The sequence below is a fragment of the Giraffa tippelskirchi genome, chromosome 13, assembly GCF_054371585.1.
Source record: "Giraffa tippelskirchi isolate mGirTip1 chromosome 13, T2T-mGirTip1v1.2.pri, whole genome shotgun sequence".
Taxonomy (NCBI): domain Eukaryota; kingdom Metazoa; phylum Chordata; class Mammalia; order Artiodactyla; family Giraffidae; genus Giraffa; species Giraffa tippelskirchi.
The window spans coordinates 114,473,758-114,489,375 of NC_137287.1; the positions used below are offsets into that span (position 1 = coordinate 114,473,758).

Here is a 15,618-nt window from a genome sequence, read left to right on the forward strand (position 1 = left end):
TCCCGGCAAGTAATGATGTAAATTTTCCTTTGTAAATTTAAGTGTAAGTTGAGTTCATTTAAAGAAAAAAAATTGGAAAAATAATTTACAAACTGAACAGAATCAGTGGTATGTAGATATGACAACAATGATGACAATGTTATACAAATAACTAGTGTAGGGGAACTTTGACCTGGGAGTATGAGAACCTGTAGGGTTTGGACCCTAAAATATTCAGGTTGGAAGAAGTCTTAGACATATATTCTAATCTTGTACAAAAAATGGAAAAAAGACTCAAAGTGAAATGATTTGCCTAAAGTCACAGAAAGAGTTGATGGCAGAGGAAGAAGAATTACTTAAGCTTTCCTAATGCCTGCCTCAGCCTCTTTCTCTTTCTGCATCACAAACTAACTTCCCAAGTCAGGTTGTTTCAGGACCACGGAACCTTCCAGGTAGCCCTTAAAATCCTTGCTTCTCTTTGTCTCGGCGTCATTGGACTGGGCAGAAAAAAGCTAAGATTGTGATAAAGCCCATGATCAGATTCTACCAGGAACATGCCTACAGTCAAAAAGGACTAGTTACTTAGCTTGTTTCAGGGCTTCCCTGGTGGCTCAGATGGTAAACAATCAGCTTGCCATGCAGGAGACCCTGGTTCAATCCTTAGGTTGGGAAAATCCCCTAAAGAAAGGAATAGCAACCCACTCCAGGGTTCTTGGAGAAGGCAATGGCAACCCACTCCAGTACTCTTTCCTGGAAAATCCCACGGACAGAGGAGCCTGGTGGGCTGCCGTCTGTGGGGTCGCACAGAGTCAGACACGGCTGAAGTGACTTAGCAGCAGCAGCAGCCAGGGTTCTTGCTTAGAGAATTCTTGTTTGAAGGGAGAATGCATTAAGAGAAGCCACAAGTTATCTTAGTAAGAGGAAGTTGGGAAGAGCTTATTGTAGAATTTGGGTTTGTGCTGGTTTCCTCTAAGGAGGGGCTTACGGAAGTGAGGAACATTTCTGGATTGGACACAGTTAAGAAGCAAGGACAATTCAGTAACTAAGAATCTTAATAATTTTTATTGAGAAGGAAGGAGAATTCAAGCCAGGCCAGAGTTGCCTTGAAAAAAGAAGCAAGATCCACTTCTGTTAGAGGAGGAGAATGTTGAGTCATATTTGTGGTTCCAAAGTGGCCTTCCTTGTCTATGTCTTGCTCTAAATACAGAGTGACCTTGTCTGATATTTGCTTATATTCTGTGAGCACTTGTTTATGTTCAGTGAGGAACATTGGGTCTAGCCAGCAGCTGAAGTTTCTTCACTTTCTGACCTGCAAGCATTAGTCCTCCTGTGTGGGACCCTACCCGTCTCTCAGTGTTTCTGACCCTAAATGGTTAAATGTGCTTCATCTAGGTGGCAAAGGTGGGGGAGAGGGTAAGGCAGGAGATAGATGGGCTTTAGGCCAGACAAACTAGCCTCCTGTTTGCATTTCCTGAGACAGGAGGTAGGTGGGCTTCAGGTTAGGCATTTATAATAAGCCTCCTGTTTGCACTTTGAAATAGAAACAGAAACAGGATAAATAACCAGGCTTTGCTTCCTGTGGACATTTGAGGATAACAGTTACGGTAGGGACAGAGAGGGACTAAACCCTGTTTGAGAAAAAGAGGTCACATATATCCCCTCCTGGGGGCAAGGGAGATGCTGCACATGCGCAGGAAGACTCCTTGGGGGTCAAAAAGGAGGGGGCACCACCATAGTTCAGTTTAGTTCAGTCACTCAGTCGTGTCTGACTCTTTGCGACCCCGTGGACTGCACCACACCAGGCTTCACTGTCCATCGCCAACTCCTGGGGCTTACTCGATGCCAAAGCCCCTTCTCCCTATCCCTCATAGGCCTCTGGGCTGGAATCCATCTTGGAAAAAAAGTTGCACACGCATGTTAGTGAGGGTCCTAGGGCAGGGCAGGTGTGAAAAAAGAAGCCAGATAATTGGCCAAAGGTAAAGAACCGGAAGAACTGCCCTATTTGAGTGAACTTAACCACCTCTTTACTGCTCCTCCTTACTAGGGAAAGACCCCGCTGCTGGGAAAGATTGATGGCAGAAGAAGAGGGCAACAGAGGATGAGGTGGCTGGATGGCATCACCGATGTAATGGAGATGAACGTGGGCAAATTCCAGGAGATGGTGAGGGACAGGGAGGCCTGGCGTGCTGCAGTCCATGGGGTCTGGAAGAGTGGGACGCGACTAGGCAACTGAACAACACCAACCACCTCTTTCCTGCTCCTCCTTCCTAGGGAGCACCCCCACACCTTTCTCTTCAGGGGTGCCTTGCCTCTGTAACAAACTGTCTGTGCGCTCTCCTACTTGTACTGTGTTATTAATAATAAACTTTGTACCTGTTTGTACAGTTTTTGCCTCCTTGATAAAGGGCATTTTTCAATGGAAACAAGGGCCAGGGAATTTTGCTTCTAGCACTGCTTCTAGCCCCTGATGGTCTAGTGGTTGGGTTTCCTGCTTTGCTTCTAGGCAAAGGAGTTTCAATTCCTGGGCAGGGAACTTAGATCTGGCTTCAATTCACCTCTCACCACAGCCTCTCCGAGATGAAGGGATCTTTGAGATCATCTACTCCACTTTCTCACCTCCTGTAAGAATCCTTCAAGCAACATCTCTTCTGGGGTGGGGGGCTCACTGTTAGGCAAAGCAGGGGAAAAATTCCCCCCGCTCCCCTTTGAGGTTCTGAGACTGGGCTGGTGAGGCCTGTGGAGCCTTACATTTTAAATTTGTAGAGAAGTGATTAGACCAAGGATAAGGGTTTATGGCTTTTAAAAAGTGGCAGCCTGTGGGAAAGTAAATATATGGGTGAGACTAATGGAAGATAAGGATTGTTTCACTCAGTTTTGTTTTGTTTGTTCTCTCACTGAGAAGAGTCTATCTAGAGTTGTCTCTCCTGTGATTAACTTTTGCTCTTCCTGGTAGAGAGGAGATTAGGGACACCTTCACCAAGGGAAATTTTTAAAAATTAATTTATTTTAATTAGACTGTAAGGATGATCCTACATACAGGGCAGCAAAAGAGACACAGATGTAAAGAACAAAGGGAAATTTATAGGGGGATGGCAGAGAGCTTCTTTGCATCTACTTCTCAGTTGTCTTCAGCTGGAAATAATCCTTATGCCAAACTGGCATATTGGGGTTGAATGATCTGATCACTTACATTCCTATAGATTGTTTGAAAAGGTAACCCATGTATCTGATTTTTAAAAATACTGCATAAAAGAATGTCGACTGAAAAAAACAAACACAACCTAAAAGCTGAGAGTTGTTTTATTTGGCGGACATCCTTGGAACTTCAAGCCCAAGCCCGGGATACAGCATCTCAGATAAATGCTGAGAAAACTGTTGCAAAGAAGAGAAGAAGCCAGGATATACAGAGATTTTGCAACAACTGCTAGGTAGTCAGAACAAAAGGTTACTGTTAGTCAAAGAAAACTAGACATCTCAAGTTAAGGAATTTAGCGCTTTCCTATGTATGGGAAGATGCAAGGCTCACTGAAATCATTCCTTTGATAAGCACTTCAGCTATCTGTTTGTTTATCCTGTGTTTTCTCATCCTGAGATTCCTCAAGATGACTGCTGGATGGCTGGCTGTCTGTCTCCTTCCTGAGTTCCCTCAGGGCTCACTGCCTGAGGAGGCTGTAACCTAGTGGCTAGATCCTTTGTTTACTGACCTGACAGGCAATATTTTATTTCTCAAGAACATACAGTGAAAATGTATGAGCTTACTTCCTCCACCTCCCAAATCTGTTTCCAGAGTTCATGTATGCTCGTGCCAGCACTATATGTATTATCTACCTCTCCATTTTTTACCTAGAGTAGCATTCCAACCACATGGTGTTGCAACATTGCTTATTTCACATAACTTATTTATTCATTTAAGAAATATTACCAAGCTTTTACTATGTGCTAGGTACTGTTCCCAGTAATGAGAGGACAGCAGGGAGCAAACAAAATCCTTGCTCTTAAAAGAGTTTATGCTGTTGTCGACTAAAAAATACACACAACATCATAGTGGCAAGTTAAGCTTTATCGGGGGCAAAGCAAGGATTGCAGCCTGGAAGACAGCACCTCAGATAGCTCTGAGAGCCTGCTCTAAGGAGGCAGGGGGGAAGGACAGTATATATGTGATTTTGGTAAAGCGGGAAGTACATGCAATCAAGCACATGTTTTTTTGTAGAAACTTTCTGCTGGTCTCGAAGTTTGTGCTAGTCACGAGAAGCAACAGCCACCATGAAGGATCTTAGTGCTTCTCTAGATTGAGGAAATGTAAGAATTGGGATCATAAAATCAGCTCCTGAGAATATCTATCTGAAGACCTGTCCTGCCAGTTTCCTGGAGCACAGAGTCCCTCATTTCTGCTCTCCAGCCTGAACTCCTTCAGGGGGTGTTGGAGGTCAGCAGCAGTGGCACATGATTTAATCCTTGTAGAGGTTGATGGCAAGCACCCATGGCAAGTGCCAATCTGTGGTTGACACTTCCCAGGTGGTCCTAGCGGTAAGGAACCTGCCTGCCAACGCAGGTTAGATGTAAGAGACGTGGGTTCGATTCCTAGGTCAGGAAGATCCCTTGGAGGAGGACATGGCAACCCACTCCAGTATTCTTGCCTGGAGAGTCCCATGGATAGAGGAGCCTGGCGAGCTACAGTTCACGAGGTCGCAGAGTCGGATACGACTGAAGCGACTTAGCACGCACGCACTGTACTAAAATATTAGAGCAGGTAGGTAGCTAGGTATGAGCAGAAGAATAGAGGCGAGAGGCCGAGAGGCAGGACAGTGTGGCCAAAATCTTGGCTCCCTGTCCGCTAATGCCAAATAGAAATAGGAGATAGAATTTGGAGAAAATAGAAAAGAGTAGCTTTATTATTTTTGCCAGGCAAAAGGAATACACACTAGGCTAGTACCTTAAGAACTGTGTCCTGTTCTCTTGGGAATAGGCAGAGGTTTTATACCCTCATGAAGGTCTTGCTTTTTTTTTTTTTCCTCTTTTGTGAAGTTTCAAAACGGCTACAGCTGGCACCAGGCAACTCAGCAACCAGGTCTATTGTCCCTGAAGTTGTTGGCCCCTGACCTTTTTGAAATGCAGAATGATACAACAGAGTGTAGGGGGAGAAGGATGCCAGGTGCAGAGTACAATTCATATGAAGTCAAAGAGTAATTAGCTTTGTGAAGGACAAGTCCAGCTACAAGTGTTTGTGGGTAGTAACAGCTAAAGAATAACCAATATTGTTGAACTCTTCCAAGCCTCTTTGGCTTGTATGTGCCAAAGGCCTTTCACTCATTTCTGTTTCTGCTGTAAACAGCAAAAGTCCAATGGCAGACAAAGAAAGGCAGGAACCTCCAGACCAACAGGAAACCACGCCTTTTGGGTGATAAATATCCTGCAAGCAGACAAAGAAAGGGGAGGAAAGGTGGGAATCTCCTGTATAAGCATGTAACCTGTTGCTCATTATGCTCTCATTACAATAAAATTAGCTTCATTAAGTGAGCAGATCAGTTCCCATCATGCACCAACCCCATGACCCTTGTGATCCAAGCTGAATAAGGACAAAAACCCCTCCTCCGCTTGGTAAGATGGAGCTGGGATGAAAACCAGGGACTGTGACTTCCAAACTCCTCCTTCCCCAGCGAATATTCCACCGCTTCATTTGTACGCCCCTCATATCCGGCTTGCTAGAGAAATCCAGGGCAGCAGCTGCTCACCTGTCTCCCTGCCCTCCCTCTGAGGGCATTGTTGTTCAGTCCCTAAGTCATGTCTGACTCTTTGCAACCCCGTGGACTGCAGCACGCCAGGCTTCCCTGTCCATCACTATCTCCCGGAGCTTGCTCAAACTCATGTCCATCGAGCCAGTAATGCCATCCAACCACATCATCCTCTGTCGTCCCCTTCCCCTCCTGCCTTCTATCTTCCCCAGCATCAGGGTCTTTTCCAATGAGTTGGCTTTTCACCTCAGGTGGCCAAAGTATTGAAGGGCGTATTCTTGCTTAAATAAATTCTCACTTTACTTTCTTAACCTCCTTGCTTGTCTCTGAATTCTTTCAAGAAGAGGCAAAAACCTTAAATTCACTGGGAACAAAAAGAAACAGGCAACAAATAACTGTATAAATGATATCAGATACTGACAAGAGCTGTAAATAAAAATAAACCAGGAGAAGACAAGACAGAGTTGGTGGGCCTTTTTTAAATAAAGCAGTCAGGGCAAGTCTTTTTGAAGACCTGATATTTGAGCGGATGTTTGAAGGAAGTGCGGAAGTCATGGGGATATCTGGAGGAAAAGTGGTTCCAATGTGGAACGGCAGGAGTAAAATCCCTAAGATAGAAGTATGCATGCGTGCCCACTTGCTCAGTTGTATCTGACTATTGGTGACCCCATGGACGGTAGCCTGCCAGACTCTTCTGTCCTTGGGATTTTCCGGGCAAGAATACTGGAGTTATTTCTTCCTCCAGGGGATCTTCCCGACCCAGGGATTGAACTTGTGTCTGCTGCATTGGCAGGTGGATGAACTAGTAAACCACTTGGGAATCCCATGTTAGAAGTTTGTTTAACTTAAAACCCACAGAGCCAGGGTGGCTGGAGCATGGGCAAGAGGGAACATGGTGAGAGATGGTATTGGACAGGTACGCATGGAGGTAGCTTACCTGTGGGGGGAGGTCTGTCGTTGACCATGGTAACTCTAGATTTTATTCAGTACACTCAAAGTTTTTGAGCAGGGGAAGGATATGATCATGTTTACATTTTAAAAGGATCATTTTGGTTTTTGGGTAGAGAGGAGACTGAGGCAGGGTTGGAGGTTAGAGCAGAAGCAAAGACAGGACTAGTTAGGAGACTATTGCTGTATGAAATGAAAAATGTTGCCTGCCATGTGTCGACTGAAAAGAAATGCACATGAGAACAAAATGAGGACTATAGTCTGGGAGACAGCATTTCAGACAGCTCTGAGAAGCTGCTCCAAAGAAGTTCTGGGCAGGGAACGGTGGTGGAGGGGGCGGTGGAATTTAGTATATATGTGATTTTGATGATGGGGGAGTACATAAAATCAAGCACACATTTTTTTAAATATAAATTTATTTATTTTAATTGTAGGCTAATTACTTTACAATATTGTATTGGTTTTGCCATACATTGACATGAATCTGCCATGAGTGTACATGTGTTCCCCATCCTGAACCCCTCTCCCACCTCCCTCCCCATTCCATCCCTCTGGGTCATCCCAGCGCACCAGCCCCAAGCACCCTGTATCATGCATCGAACCTGGACTGGTGATTCGTTTCATATATGATAATATACATGTTTCAATGCCATTCTCCCAGATCATCCCATCCTCACCCTCTCCCACAGACTCCAAAAGACTGTTCTATACATCTGTGTCTCTTTTGCTGTCTCGCATACAGGATTATCGTTACCATCTTTCTAAATTCCATATATATGCATTAGTATACTGTATTGGTGTTTTTTTTTTTTTTCTGGCTTACTTCACTCTGTATAATAGGCTCCAGTTTCATCCACCTCATTAGAACTGATTCAAATGTATTCTTTTTAATGGCTGAGTAATATTCCATTGTGTATATGTACCACAGCTTCCTTATCCATTCATCTGCTGATGGGCATCTAGGCTGCTTCCATGTCCTGGCTATTATAAACAGTGCTGCGATAAACATTGGGGTACACGTTGTCTCTTTCAATTCTGGCTTCCTCAGTGTGTATGCCCAGCAGTGGGATTGCTGGGTCATATGGCAGTTCTATTTCCAGTTTTTTAAGGAATCTCCACACTGTTCTCCATAGTGGTTGTACTAGTTTGCATTCCCACCAACAAAGAAGGTTTCCTTTTCTCCACCCCCTCTCCAGCATTTATTGCTTGTAGACTTTTGGATAGCAGCCATTCTGACTGGCATGAAATGGTACCTCATTGTGGTTTTGATTTGCATTTCTCTGATAATGAGTGATGTTGAGCATCTTTTCATATGTTTGTTAGCCATCTGTATGTCTTCTTTGGAGAAATGTCTGTTTCGTTCTTTGGCCCATTTTTTGATTGGGTCGTTTATTTTTCTGGAATTGAGCTGCAGGAGTTGCTTGTATATTTTTGAGATTAATTCTTTGTCAGTTGCTTCATTTGCTATTATTTTCTCCCATTCTGAAGGCTGTCTTTTCACCTTGCTTATAGTTTCCTTTGTTGCAAGCACACATTTTTGCAGAAGGTTGCTGCTGCTAGTCTCATGAAGATTACTATTAGTCATGAGAAGCAAACATCACCGTCAAAGATTTTAGTGCTTTTCTAGATATGAGGAAATGCAAGACTTGGGCTCATAAAACTGTCTTTTGAAACTATTTAACTATCTGGAGACCTGTTTTGCCAGTTTTTTCCAGAGCACAGAGTGCCTCATTCCTGATCTTCATCCCTGACTTCTTTCAGGAGGTGCTGAAGGTCAGCAACTGCCGCAAAGGTAGACAACAAGTACCAACTTCTAAGTGACACATACGAGAAAACAAAGGATATTGCAGCCATTAAGCCATTACCACCACCCAGGACAGTGAGCCCTGAAGGAGCTCAGGATGGAGACAAAACCCTTGGCCACTGCAGTCACTCCAGCTGTGCATCTGAGGGAATTCAGAATGGACAAAATCTGGATACTGGCCCTAGGTAGCTAAGGTGCACATCATTCAGTGTGCCCCGACTCTTACATAGCAAGGGCAGACCGATAGGTAGAAAAGCGCTAAATTCTTAAACTTGAGAGGTCTGGTTTTCTTTAACAGTAATCTGTGTTGCAAAAACTCCCAATATATCCGTGATCCTCCCCTCATCTCTTCAGAGCAGTTTCTCAAAGCTATCTGAGAGGGTGTGTCCTGGACTTAAGTCCCCAATTTTCTCTGCCAAAATTCTCAACTTTTAGGTTGTGCTTTTTTTTCAGTTGATAGCTGTATGCATAGCTTGAAGACCGGTCTATAGGTAAACTGTATCTACTTCTGTCTCAATCCTCCTTAATTCTTTCTATGATAATTCTTTTTATGGATGTACTGTAATGTACTTAATTCGTCAGTCCTGGATGTTTAGCTTCTTCTCAGCCCTTCTACTGTTATAAACAATGAACCAATGAATATCTCTTATGTTCATGTCCCAAGATTATCTGCAGGATTATTCCACGAGGTATAACTGCTGATCACAGGTTACAGTACATTATTTCTCACACTGAAATTAAACCTGGTGAACTCATTCTCACCATGAACCCAAAGAAGAAACAAGGGGTTTTGTTTAGTTGGTTGGTTTGGTTTTGGTTTCGGTTAAAAAAAAAAATCTTTGGGGAATTGGCTGGCCGTCCGGTGGTTAGGATTCGGAGTTTTCACTACCCACGGGTGGTGGGCATGGCAAAAAAAAAAAAAAAAAGAATTCTTTGTCATACCACTGCTTCAGAAATTAGAGAGGCATGCGCCACCCCTCCCACATCAGTTTTCTTCTTTAAATATTCCCAGTCTAGCAAGATTCCGCCTGCGGCTCCGTCATCTCTCCCAGAATAGTCTCCATCTCAGGTGCCAGAGAGAGAAACTGAGGCACAGGCAAGATCCGAAGCACAAGTCCTCCCCCCGGTCTGACTGTCCCCTTTTCCCCCTCAACATTTCCTTCCCTCTCCCGTCCCTCCGGGCCAAGTTTCAGGCTGCCAACCCCCAACCCGGGTCCCTCGCGGCTCAGAACCGGGACTTCCACCCGCTGCCCCTCCTCGGCGCGCTCGGGGGCTGCGGAAGGGGCCGAGACGCCTCCTGGTCCCCTCCGAGCCGCCGTAGCGCGAGCCTCGGGAGTTCGGCAGCTCCAGTCGCCAAGGCAACGGGCTCCGCTGCGCTCGGCGGGCGCCTGGCAGCCCTGGGGAGGCGCTGCGGGCCAGCGGCCCGGGCTTAGCTGGCGGCGGGACGGCAGGTGAGCAGGGGCCGGGCGGGCAATCGCGGCCCCAACGCCGGGCTCCCGGCGTCGATTCTTCGTAGCGGGCGAGGGGTTGGGCCGCTGGGATTTCCGGAAAGGAGACAGGGCCTGACCTTTATCCGCGGCTCCCCCCTCCTCCGTCCTTGGCGCCGGGGAGGCGCCCCTCATGCAGTTGAATTCCATCGGGCGCGGGCGGGGAGTCGCTTTGGGTTGTTCATAATGTTGTGTGTGTGTGGGGGGGCAATTGGCCTGATTGAAAAGTTTGGTTTTTAAAGCACGTCTTATTTGGGGGTCGAGAAAGAACTCCGAACTGCCGAAAATGTGCATCTGTGCGACTCTTCTGGGGCCAGAGAGGATTGACTTCTTTGTACTTCAGTTTTCCCATCTGCAGAATGGGGACAATCATAGCACCTGTTTCAGAAGGTTATTACAAAGTAAATAATATATCTCAGATCTTTGCAGCTAAACCCTCAATCCTTGGGAGCTTTTATTATTACTACTACTACGAAAGAAGGTCCGTTATTGAGCATGTGTTGTGTTCCAGGGCCTGGGCTGATCGCCAGGGGTAAAAATAAGTGAATGAGACATCTTGTCCTCAGGGAACTCCACAATGTTAAGGTATAAATAGGAGCTCATTGTGGTTCCAGCTATGATTTTTGGACATTCAGGGGACTGTGAATACACAGAGAAGGCAGTTAACCCAGATTTCCGGAGATGAGGTTGGGGAGGATGGTCAAAGAGAGATTCCAAAAGAAGATGCTTTCCAAAATGAGACATGACAGCTACCTTTGTATTGGCTGGAAGATGAAGCTGGTGGAGTGCATAGTGTTCTGGGCAGAGAGGACCGACCAGTGCAAGGTCCTGGGGAGAAAGTGCAGGCTTCTTGGACATCTGTTAGCATTTCATAGCCTGGTTAGAGACAGATTTCGGGAAGTGGAAGTGGTCTAGCTGGGTGTGTCTGAGAGAGAAGCAGGTGCCCTTCTGAAAGACTTTCCTTGTGTCTCCTTGTAAGTTTGGACTTTGTCATGAGGGTTGGTGGAGAACACCGAAAGATTTAAATCAGGGCAGTGAGTGTGTGTTGTGTGTATGTGTGTGTGTGATCAGAGGTGTGGTTTCCAAAAGATCAGGGGTTTTTGTTCTCTCTTGGTCTCATCACTCTTCCAGTCTGTTTTTCATGTTGCAGCTATTCATTTATGGTGATTTAAAAAAAAAATGTATTTATTCAGCATCTGTTACGTGCTAGGCCCTGTGTAGGGACTCAGGTTCCTACCCTCATGGCATGTATTCTAGACATGTTCAAAGGTACATTCATGGAGACAGAAGTAGTCCTGTACAACTAGAACTGAATCAATACCGGAAGAGACCCATCCAGAGAGTGTTTTTTGTTCTTTTTTTTAAGGCCCAGATCATTCAGGGTCACTATCTTGTACACTATTGGCAGAACCATTCACTTAGAACTACACCAAGAAGAAATGGCCAGAGAAGTGGGAGGAAAACTAGGAGAGTGTAGTAAGGAAAGCCCAAGGAAGAGATCCACTTTGTTGGATGCAGTTGAGATTTCAAGTAAAATAAGTTACATGTTAAAACGCGCCTTTTGCATAAGTAAATATAGAGGTCACTGAGAAACCCAATTGAGCAGATTTGGTGAAATGATGGGGGCGGAATCGATAATATCGGCATCTTCCAAAGGTTCAATGTAATATGTCAGTGGAATGAGGAGCGAGTGGGATGTGAGAAAGTAACGTGTAGGCAGCTCCAAGAAGTTTGGCTGTGAAGAGAGGCGAGGAGAAGGCTGGAGAGCAGTTGGGGAATCAGGTGAAGTCTTTTTAAGCAGCAGACAGACAGGAGCAGATGTAAATGCTGATGGCAGAGCCAGTAAGGGAGGGAGAGACTGAGAAAAAACAGGAGATTTTCTCAGGGGAAAATAAATGGCACAAACAACTTGCCAAAAATGTGAGCATGGATACGATCCACAGCACAGATCCTTTACAAAGAGTCTGATGACGTGGTTGTTTTTTTTTTTTCTTTCCTGGACATATGGTAAGCAAGGTAATTGCTGAAAAGGAATGCGCCCATGTAATGCCCGCAGAAAAATAAAAGATGTAAGTGTGGAAAGTTCTATATTCCTTCTCATCAGATAGGAGACATTTATTGAACTAGCATTATGTTAAGCCCTCTCCAGGCACTAGTCTCAGTTGAAACATGCTCTTTACAACAACCCTGGGAGAGAGAGAGAGCCTCTAGTGTAATTCCCAGCTTATGGATGAGGACATTGGGATATAATGCTTAGCCCGGGTCACATAGGATTTGAATCCAGGCCTGAGCCCAGAGCTTTTGCTCTTAATCACTCCTTAAATGATATGATTGTCTACCTATGAGATGATTATCTGCTGAAAAAAATCCAAGAGAATTGAGTTAAAAATAAGCAAGCTACAAGAGAGACAAAAAACAATAGCTTTATACCAGCAGGAGGAGTAAGAAAATGGAATTGTAGGTGAAATGGCAGTAGCAACATGAAAAATAAATACTTAAGAATAAACCTTAAAATAAATGTATCCAGGCTAGTCAAATAGGATAAGAATTGGCTGGAGGTTGGGGAGTATAGGTCAGGAAGTGTGTTTGTACGAAAAGGAAGTAATTTTTTCTTTGGGAAAATCAGGGTATTGATACCAGGAACAAAGTGTGTAAGAAAAACAGATGTCTGTTATGAGACATAATGAGAAAATATGCAAAGATGTTGACTGTGATGTTTTTATAATATTGAAAAACTAATAACAGACTGGCTAAATTATGATGCAGTCACGTGATGGGTGCAATCAGCCATTAAAAAAGAGGGAGGTGGGAGCCATATATATGAGAAAGATGTTTACATCACATGGTTAGGTGTGAAAACAGATTTCACTTGGTTTCTGGTTTTGGTGTTTTTTAACTGTATACATACATATTGATAGGAAAGATATCTAGAATGATGAGTTCTTTATTTTATCTTTAAAAAATATTTAGTTTTTATTTAGCTGTGCTGGTCTTAGCTGTGGTCCACAGGTTCTTCAATCTTCACTGTGGCATGCGTGATCTTTTTAGTTGTGGCATGTGGAATCTATTTCCCTGACCAGGGATTGAACCCAGCCTCCCTGCATTGGTAGCGTAGTGTCTTACCATTGGGTAGTGTCACTACCATAGTGTAGTGACTTACCACCAGGGAAGTCCCAAGATGAGTTCTTTAAAACAGTTTTTCATTTTTTATTGTGGTAAGCAACCCATAAATTTATCATAACCTTATTTAAGTGTACAGTTTAATAGAGTTAAGGATAGTTACATCCTTGTGCAATCAACCTCCAGAATTTTTTCATCTTGCAAATCTGAAGCTTTATGCCCATTAAAATAACTCCACGTTTCCCCCTCTCCCTAGTCTCTGGCAACCACCATCCTACTTTCTATTTCTATGGACTTGGTTACTCTGGATACTTCATAAAAGAGAAATCATTCAATTTTTATCTTGTTGTGATTTTTTTTTTTTTCCATTTAGCGTAATGTCCTAAGGGTTTCCCTGATGGCTCAGTGGTAAAGAATCCGCCTGCCAATGCAGGAGACATGAGTTCGATCCCTGGTTTGGGAAGATCCCCTGGAGAAGGAAATGGCAACCCACTCCAGTATTCTTGCCTGGCAAATCCCATGGACGAGGAGCCTGGTGGACTATATATAGTCCATGGAGTCACAAAAGACTCAGATACTACTTAGCTACTAAACAACAACAGCGTAATGTCCTAAAGGTGCGTCAGTGTTGTAGCATATCAGCATTTCCTTCCTTTTTAAGGCTGAATGATATTCCACTGTATGGATATACACATTTTGTATATACATTGTATGTATGAACATGTTTTGTTTATTCATGCCATAGATGGACATTTGCATTGCTTTCCCCTTCTAGCTATTTTGGGTAATGCTGCTATAGATGGTGAATGTGCCAGAAAGATAAGTTCTTTGTGTCCTCAGACCCATGGGGAGCCTTTTATTCCTTTCCTTATTGCCTTATTTTTCTTTTTTATGACCATGAATGACTTTCATAATAAGAAAAAAAAAAAAGGATATATCCTATTTGGGGAGATGGGGAAATAAAGGTTAAAAAAAAAGAGAAAAAAAAAAGGTCAGACCTAGGGCAGTGGCCGCAGGAATGGAATGGAGTGGGCTGATTTGAGAGACCATTCGGGAGAATCAGCAGGACTTGACAACCAAAAGGTAAGAGAGAAAGGAATGAAGGACAAAGTCTTGGGGGCCTGTGGGGAGAAAGGGCTTACTTAGGCTTGGGGAAGTGAAGTAAAGTGAAAATCACTCAGTCATGTCAGACTCTTGTGACCCTGTGGACTGTAGCCCGCCAGGCTCCTTTGTCTGTGGGATTTAGACTTGGGGAGGAGGGAGTAAATAAGGTTGGAGAGCCACCTGAGCCTTTTTGTTCAGCGTTTTAGACTCTTTCCTGGTAGTAGAGGGAAACCGTTGAAATGAAGGGAAATGACTTAATCACATTCAAGTTATAGAAAGATCACCGTGGCTCTGGCCAATCCATTCTGCAAGCTGAAGCCAGAGTGCAAAATTTCCCTTTGTGTTACTTAGACTTGAACCTTTGTTAATTTCCTCTTATGTGAGACAAAGCATTGGTGCTAAAAGATGCATATCTACTCTTCTAAAAGCACCTGAAATATTTTAAACAAGGTCCTATTTAGATTACATTGATTCCTAATTGCATTCAGTTTTATCTTAACAACACAGTCTCCTGTTACTTGACTTTCTACCTTTAGCAGGGGAAATATAATTGGGAAAGCAAACAAGAAATATAAACAACTCAAGTTACAGACCTTCAGTTAATTGCAAGTATCTGTGTCCTTTGAGGAGAAGGGGGTCGATGAGGTAAACAGTATCTTACCAAATGCTTCAGTTCAGTTCAGTTCAGTCGCTCAGTCGAGTCCGACTCTTTGGGACCCCATGAACCGCAGCACGCCAGGCCTCCTTAACCATCACCAACTGCCGGAGTCTACCCAAACTCATGTCCATTGAGTCAGTGATGCCATCCGACCACCTCATCCTCTGTCGTCCCCTTCTCCTCCTGCCCTCAATCTTTCCCAGCATCAGGGTCTTTTCAAACGAGTCAGCTCTTGCATCCGGTGGCCAAAGTATTGGAGTTTCAGCTTCAACATCAGTCCTTCCAATGAACACCCAAGACTCATCTCCTTTAGGATGGACTGGTTGGATCTCCTTGTAGTCAAAGGGACTCTCAAGAGTCTTCTCCAATACCACAGTTCAAAAACATCAATTATTCGGTGCTCCCTGAAGCTCTCTTTATAGTCCAACTGTCACATCCTTACATGACTACTGGAAAAACCATAGCCTTGACTAGACAGACCTTTGTTGACAAAGTAATGTCTCTGCTTTTTAATATGCTATCTAGGTTGGTCATAACTTTCCTTCCAAGGAATAAGCATCTTTTAATTTCATGGCTGCAATCACCATGTGCAGTGATTTTGGAGCCCAAAACAATAAAGTCAGCCACTGTTTCCACTGTTTCCCCGTCTATTTGCCATGAAGTGATTACTACAAAGCAAAAATTGTTAAGAGTCCAAATGGACTCAGCTCATTACCTACTTCTCCTCCCACAAACCTGTAATGTCTCTGCTTCCAGAGCCTTCCAGAGAAGGAACTAACCCTTGTG

The 15,618-nt window shown here is 44.1% G+C and overlaps 1 protein-coding gene across 7 annotated transcripts in view; it reads left to right on the forward strand.

Moving 5' to 3' along the window:
- The first annotated feature begins 9,826 nt into the window (after positions 1–9,826).
- The window catches only part of PKIG (cAMP-dependent protein kinase inhibitor gamma), a 79,696-nt gene continuing 73,904 nt past the window's right edge, over positions 9,827–15,618 (forward strand). For all 7 annotated transcript variants that reach the window (XR_014073156.1, XR_014073157.1, XR_014073155.1 and 4 more), the window contains exon 1: positions 9,827–9,914. The gene's annotated coding sequence lies outside the window, so the exon portion shown is untranslated. The remainder of the gene's footprint in view (positions 9,915–15,618) is intronic.